We start from the raw sequence: 7305 nt of genomic DNA on the forward strand, positions 1-7305 counted from the left end.
AAATTTATTTAGGAGCTAAACAACTTTTCATACACAGAGGACTGCGTGCCAAGCGCCTTGCCTTCGAACACACACAAGAAAGATTTATAACACAGGAGAAAGAAATAATACCCAGGGCACCGGCGGGAATCGAACCTACCAGCTCTGGCTTAGAAGACGAAGCTTCTACCGCAGAGCCAAGGAGGCCCCTAAAATTTAAATGTTGAAGATTTTAACATTTGGTTCCGTAATTTACATCTTCTTTACTTGTTATTTAAAAAAAAAAAAAAAAAAAATGAACATCTTTTTTTGTTGTATATGTTGCTTTCAGTCATAGGGGTTTTTGACGGCTATACAAGTGTATTTCACGCGCTGCAAACAAAAAACACACTTTAGGAATTTAGTCAAGCTTAGGATAGTAGAGGAAAAAACAATTGCAGTTTTGAATGTTTTTTAGTTCTTTACATACAGAATGTCGTACATTAAAGTGGTTAAGAATCAAAATTGTACTCATTGCTTCTTTCCCTGCTGTTATCCATTTTATCTTAAAAAAGTTGGGAGTTTTTTTTTATTGAAATAGATCACTATTATGGTCTTTACTGTTTTCACACATTTCACTCCACCAAAATGAATTTCACCCCTCTAAAAAATCTCAAGGTGCATTTTCATGCCTTGAAAAAAAAAAAAAAAAGCTAGCAATATCTCTGGTTTATAATGTAGTATGGGTAACGGCATATAAATTTGTTTTCTCAGATCAAAAAAAAAAAAAACGAATTCAGAGGCGTAACAACTCATAAGGGCCACGGCTAATTGAGCACATCTCAGTTTTCCTGACCAAGCGCTCTGGGATGCAAGACTGATATTCCGATTAGGTGGTCAGCCGAACGCGGAACCACTAAGGTTTAGCTTCCAAGTACGCTCGATACTCATTTTATCGACACACTGTCTCAGATCATATGAAACAAAATTATATGTCCTTAATGGATTGCGAAGTGCAAATGCATCAGTAATTTTTCTCTCAGTCCAACGTAGATAAGAGTATCAAGCAATAAGTTTCTACCCTTAAGTCGGTTGCTATGGAAAAAATTCATGCAATAATCCGACAGTCTTGTTATGTCATCCAGAGTCTGCAGTTTCCTCGTTATGGACTCATCAGTCTGGAATGGACAATGACCCAAATGAGATGCAAATTGTCTCCAGCTCGATTATTGTATATTCCAGACTGAGGAGTTCATCGGAAGGACGAAACTGCAGTCTTTGTATGGTAAAACGGGGCTCTCGGTATATTGCTTGTAGATAAGAATGTTTCTGACAAATTTCGAGTTTTAAATGAACATTCTTTTCGAGTTTTAAATGAACATTTTTTTCGAGTTTTAAATGAACATTTTTTTCGAGTTTTTTAATGAACATTTTCATAAAGTATCATTGATAGAGCTTCCTGAATGCTGCACGAAAAAAACTGTAAAAGCATTTATTTTCGTAAGGCTTTGATTTTCGTGATTTCCGCGAGTTCGTTGCAATCGCGAAAATTTAAGACTTGTGAAATATTTTTTTCGCGGTAGATCGTTCATATAAAATTCGTGAAATTTTCATCTCACGAAATCACCGATATCTTCATTTAAGCGAAAATTATGACTATGTACTAATCGGTATCTTAGATTGAAATTGTAGGTAAAAATCTTACCCTTTGCCGATTCGATTTGGGCGTTTGCATCTTAAATTACTTAGAGAGTTACTGAAATTGACTAAAGAAAACGCATAGTACTATCTAAACAAAAAAATTCCCTATATTAACAAAATATTTACTACTTGGAATAACAAATTTACTAATCGGACCGCATGAAAATCATTTTCGGTGTTCCACCAATTCCTATTCCTATTCCTATTCAGAGTCACAATTGACTACAACTGTGTTTATGTCGAGGACTGCATACTAAGTGCCTTGCCTCCATTATTTTATATATTTTATATACCGATAGATGGCATCATCATCACCGGATCGAACAGTTAATGAGAATTTAGAACTAGTCCAGGAGCTAATAGCTACTTGGTGCTAGCACCCCCAGAGGTATCGTTTCACTTGGAGGACATTGAGATCACGAGCATATTTAACGTCGCCCAGTCCTTCCATCAATTCTATTTATTTTTTATCTCTCGCTCAGTTCACTTCAGATCCAAAAAGCGGTGTGCGGAAGGAAAAGTTCAAAAATAAAAGTTCAAGGCTAACCTCGATCAGTTGCGACAGTTACCATTTAACTGTTTCTAGAAATTATGTAACAGTCTCACTAGCACAACCAGAATTTAACTCCTGGGGGAGGATCATAACAGTCTTAATGAGTATCTAATCTTCCGTAATGGGAATGGCAATATTAGTTAAAACCAAGGGCTTTGGGAGGGCATCCAAACACCCCTCTCGCAGCGCCACTGACACTATTTCTATTTCTACGCAGGAATATATTAAGCCTTGCTAGTTAGGACTCGTAGTAAGGAATTAGCTATACCCTTAAATTGGATAGGCCGTGGTCAAACATATTCCCCACTTAAATGGATAGAGTTTGTACCAGGAAGTGGGCAAGGTGTTTCCATGGCAAAACTACCTCCAGAAATTCGCGAACAGAATATTAGGTGTCTAAAGCGAACAGAGGAGGAGGATTCTATATCCTCATTGGAGCTCTGACTTAAGTGGAAAATTCAATTTCCGGTATTTACTCATTGTAACTCAAGATATATTAAGAGCTGGATGACTGGGAAATGAGCTGCTAACGACAAAGCATCGTTTAAAGGAAGGATGTTACCTAGTATGAGTATTAAAGCAGTTGATAAGTGCTATATTTTGTCATATTTGCATGTATATTGTGCAATGTAGATTTCTTTTCTTTTTGTAATGCTTTAATTAGAATCTTTTTAAGTGCTTCTCGCACTAGAATGCAGGGGTCACTTACGTTTCTTTCTTTTCTTTTCTTTATCTGCATTTGTACATTTTAACTCTGAAATGTTACTTAAAAGTATATTATTTTCTGTTATTTGAGTAACTAGGAAAAAATTTATAAGAAAATATTATTTACCATTTGTTTTTTATGGAGTTAAGTGTAGAATTGTTTCTTGGGCTAAAAAACTTAAGCAAACTTTCGTCATCTGAACACACTCCAAGCCCTCCTACTCCAACTACACTGGGCCAAAGATAGGCCATGTCAGTCTGCTCGGAAACTAGGGGTCCGGCCTTAAGGAGGGTCCGGCTCGCAATTCAAAAATAAAAATTTTATTAGATTTACGGGGAGAGGCGGGCCCACCTTACTGAAAAGGGCCCGATAGGGTTTTCGGCGGTCCTGCAACTACACAATGTGTAAGTGTGCGACATCGATGCAAATGCGGTAATGCGTACAGAATAAAATAATAATCGCATCGAATCGATACTGGTTCGATTACGATATTTCTCTTAGTGGTTGATAAATCGGCAGTAGGAATTCAAAAATCGTTTTTTTAAGTGTAATTTTTCAAAAATATTCAAAATGTGAATTGTTATTTATTTATTTTTTTACCGATAGCGGTGAAAAAAATCTTAAAATGACACCTCATTTACGAAGTTCGATAAAGTATTAAGAAAGTTATGACGTACACTGTAAAAAATCTCGGAAAACTCTCTGAATATATAAAAAAGTTTTCCGTAATACACAGATTCGTACGCCCTCCGCAGTTTTCTGCTATAATCAAAAACGTTTCCCGTATAGCAAGAAAGTAAGAGTCGACGCATGCGCAGCTCACAATTTTATAGTCCAGCAGTAAATCTAAACTGAAACTTTCGAAAGCACGCAATGAAAACAAGTGCTGACTCATGTATGCGAAGTAACACTTATCAAGGGGATTAGTAGAAGTTTTGTTCCTCGCATGAATTCACTGAAGATAATTCTAAAGTCTTATATTTTCTTGCATATGTATCGTCATAAGATTGAATTTGAAGCTATGTCACTTATTTTTAAGTACGAAGTGCAAATTCTCGACGCATGCTCGCGGAAGGAATACAAACTGAAATTGAAAACCAAATAACTACCGAGAGGACGCCATGTAAATTCATTGCGTCGCATAACTTGTGTAGGTAATTTACTTTTTTCTTGGATACTTTTCTTCTTTCTACCAAATGGGTAATTTTTGTTGGCAGAATTTTATTCTGTCATAAAAATCACCTTTTTGGTGACCAAAGCCTGCAAAAGACCACCACCGACGAATAGGTAAGTCGCTTTGCAACTCTATTACTTTAAAGAGATTTAGTTCATATAAATCTCGTTAAAAAAAACTATTTTCTTCAGTATTATTTTTTCGTTGTGAACTATTGCAATTTGAAAATATTTTACATTACATAGAACACATATTTAAAGTGCAAGTGTGTCTAGTTTTATTCTGTAAAATTTATGAATTGAAGATTATAAAAAAATTTAAATATGTGTTATTGTGTACTTTGTTTTTATGTGTCAATCTCAGTTAATATTTGGCTATGTATCAAGCATTATGAATTAAATGTTATAATATGCAAATTGTCAGGTTTGATAGTTCGTCTTTAAGGTTGCATGTTTTCATTCTCTTGTAAACAGTGTAGCTAGATTGTATGAAGTAAAAAAAAAAAAAAAAAACTATCTCTTGTAATTAGGAACATAGTGCTTCAGTATTATCTAAATGACGATATCTCTTTTAATATTTGCATTAGCGAAACGCTTTAAATTAGTTAAATGTGTATTAATTTATTTAACAAATAGATACATATATGTATTTAAAAGTGTCTTCATTTTTTTCGTTTTACGAACCTCAATTTTACCAAAAGCAAAAAAAAAAAAAAAAAAAAAAGACTTAATAAAATAATTTTGTATTTTTACACCATATTAAAGTATTTGACTTATAATTTATATGATACTTTGATTTATAATGTATGTGATACTTTGATTTATAATGTATATGATGTTGCTTTTTCAAGGGGGGGGGGGGGCGCTTCATAGCATTTTATGGGTGCACCATCACTTTTATGGTGGGGGAGGGGTTATTCTCGTATATATGAAATGGAATAATCATGTAATAGAGTTCAATGTTTTAATAAATAAAAAATATAATGCATTTTGCGCACACTGTAAAAATAAAATCAGTAACCTATTTTGAATAAGTATTGATATTTGTGATGAGCTGGAAAAGGGCAAGAACAGAAGAATCAACCCGAATGGTTCCAGCAGGGGGACTTGGTGTCATATTTAAATTCATCAATTTCTCTGTTGGTACTTTTCGGTACACTTTGTTCGTCAGAGAAATTGACTTGAGGTGAACGAATTCCGGAACGCGAAGGGTAGGTAAGTCCTGTCAAATTTTATCCGAAGATAAAAGCTATCAAGTTTGATACAAGATATGTTTTTAAGTTCTGCATTAAAAATACAATATGTTGATAGTTTTGTCTTGAAAATATTGAGAGAAAAACTGAAGTTTAAGATTGTTTAACAAACAATCCCCACTTTTCAGAAGGTACCTCCACTCCAATTCCCCGACGATTTTGTGATTAGGAATGAAACTACTAGATTATTTCATAATTTTTCAAAAATTTATAACTGTGCATATGTTATGCTGTTAACCATGCTATTTGTCACTAGAAATTCCAAAAAAAAAAAAAAAAAATCCACGAATAATTCTAAAATTGCTTGTATTATTGCTCTTAGATATGAAAGAATTGAAACTGATATGGTATGCAATACTATAATAAAGAATTATATTTTAGAAAAAATCACGGAAAAAGAATTCCGAAATTCTCGGAAACGTTTTTGAAAATTGTTTGGAGAATTCCGAAATACTCGGAAACGTTTTCGAAACTTTCATGAACCACAGCTGCACAGAATACTCAGAAACATTTCTGGAAATTACGGAAAGAGGATTCCGAAATACTCAGAAACGTTTCTGAAAATTACGGAAAGAGGATTCCGAAATACTCAGACACGTTTCTGGACATTACAGAAAGAGGATTCCGAAATACTCAGACACGTTTCCGGACATTACAGAAAGAGAATTCCGAAATACTCAGAAACGTTTTCGAAAATTTCATGAACCGCAGCTGCACGATATACGCAGAAACGTTTCCGAATTTTTTTTACAGTGTACTGACCAAAAAATTAGATTAAGAAATAACATACATGATTTATCTTGAAAGTCTTTTTCTTTATTAAATAAATATGCTGTGCTATAGCTGTATGCTGCCGTGTGCAGGTAAACGGCAGTATCAGCAGAAATACGTTTTCGAGATATTTGAGGAAATATGTGGTGAATTCAATAGCAACAGTAGGAAAATGTTGGAATTAGACATTTTTGTCGCCCCTTTTTTTCAGCGGAAAGCAAATAAGCGAGCTTGCACAATAAAGATAAAGTACAATAGATGACAATAATGCAATAAATTGAAAAATGAAAAATTTGGTGCAGTTACCGTCCTTTACCTGCACACGGCAGTATAATAGCTGTTGTCTGTATCTAGGCATATATGTGTGTTAATTTCTTAAAGGCAATGCTATAGTTAGGGTGGGGTTGGGAGGGGGATAGGTATATTCGCTTTTCTTTTTCTTCTTTACGGTAAAAATAACGCAAACGTAATGTGAATTGGTTTCAACCCACTTTCCCTTGAGGTGTTCCCCCCACCCCCCACCCAAACATTTTCTTCCAACTACAGCACTGCTGAAGAGCAAACTTGGATTCAATCTTTAGTGGTCAGTGGCCGGTACTAATAGATTCATTAATAGCCACTTCTTTTGAAATAGTGGCTAATTTATTTTTTTAAATTCAAAAGGCGAAACAAAAAGTTTTCTTTTTTCAAAACAATGAAAACAAGGGGATTTATATGTGTCTGTATATATATTATTCCATTTAATTGAAAAGCATTTCTTCCACTCCAGTTTGGTAGTTTATTAAGTACTAAACTCTGTTCACCGGATAGAGCGACAAAAAATAAATAAAAAGGTTTCCAGATGGTTTGCCGCTATACCACTTTTGGGCATTTTCTCTTGATTAATAATAATTGAAAAAAAAAAAAAAAAACCCCACACAAATATGATTCGTATTCGTCGTCTGCTTGGCACCTATTTGCTCTTTCCCAAGCCAACACGTGATTATGGCCGCCAAATGGCGCAATTCTTTGTTTACATCTAATCTAACTTTCTCGTGAATGAAGTTTAGCTGCGATGCCCGGCGTTGACCGATCTATCTCAAAAATAAGAGTTGCGTCAAGTGGACGCATGTTCAATAATCAAGCTTAAATAAAAAAATAAACACAAGTACAACATTTTCCGTCAACGTGTAGAAAAAAAGCAATTTTAT

This window comes from Uloborus diversus, chromosome 4 (genome assembly GCF_026930045.1).
Source record: "Uloborus diversus isolate 005 chromosome 4, Udiv.v.3.1, whole genome shotgun sequence".
Lineage (NCBI taxonomy): Eukaryota > Metazoa > Arthropoda > Arachnida > Araneae > Uloboridae > Uloborus > Uloborus diversus.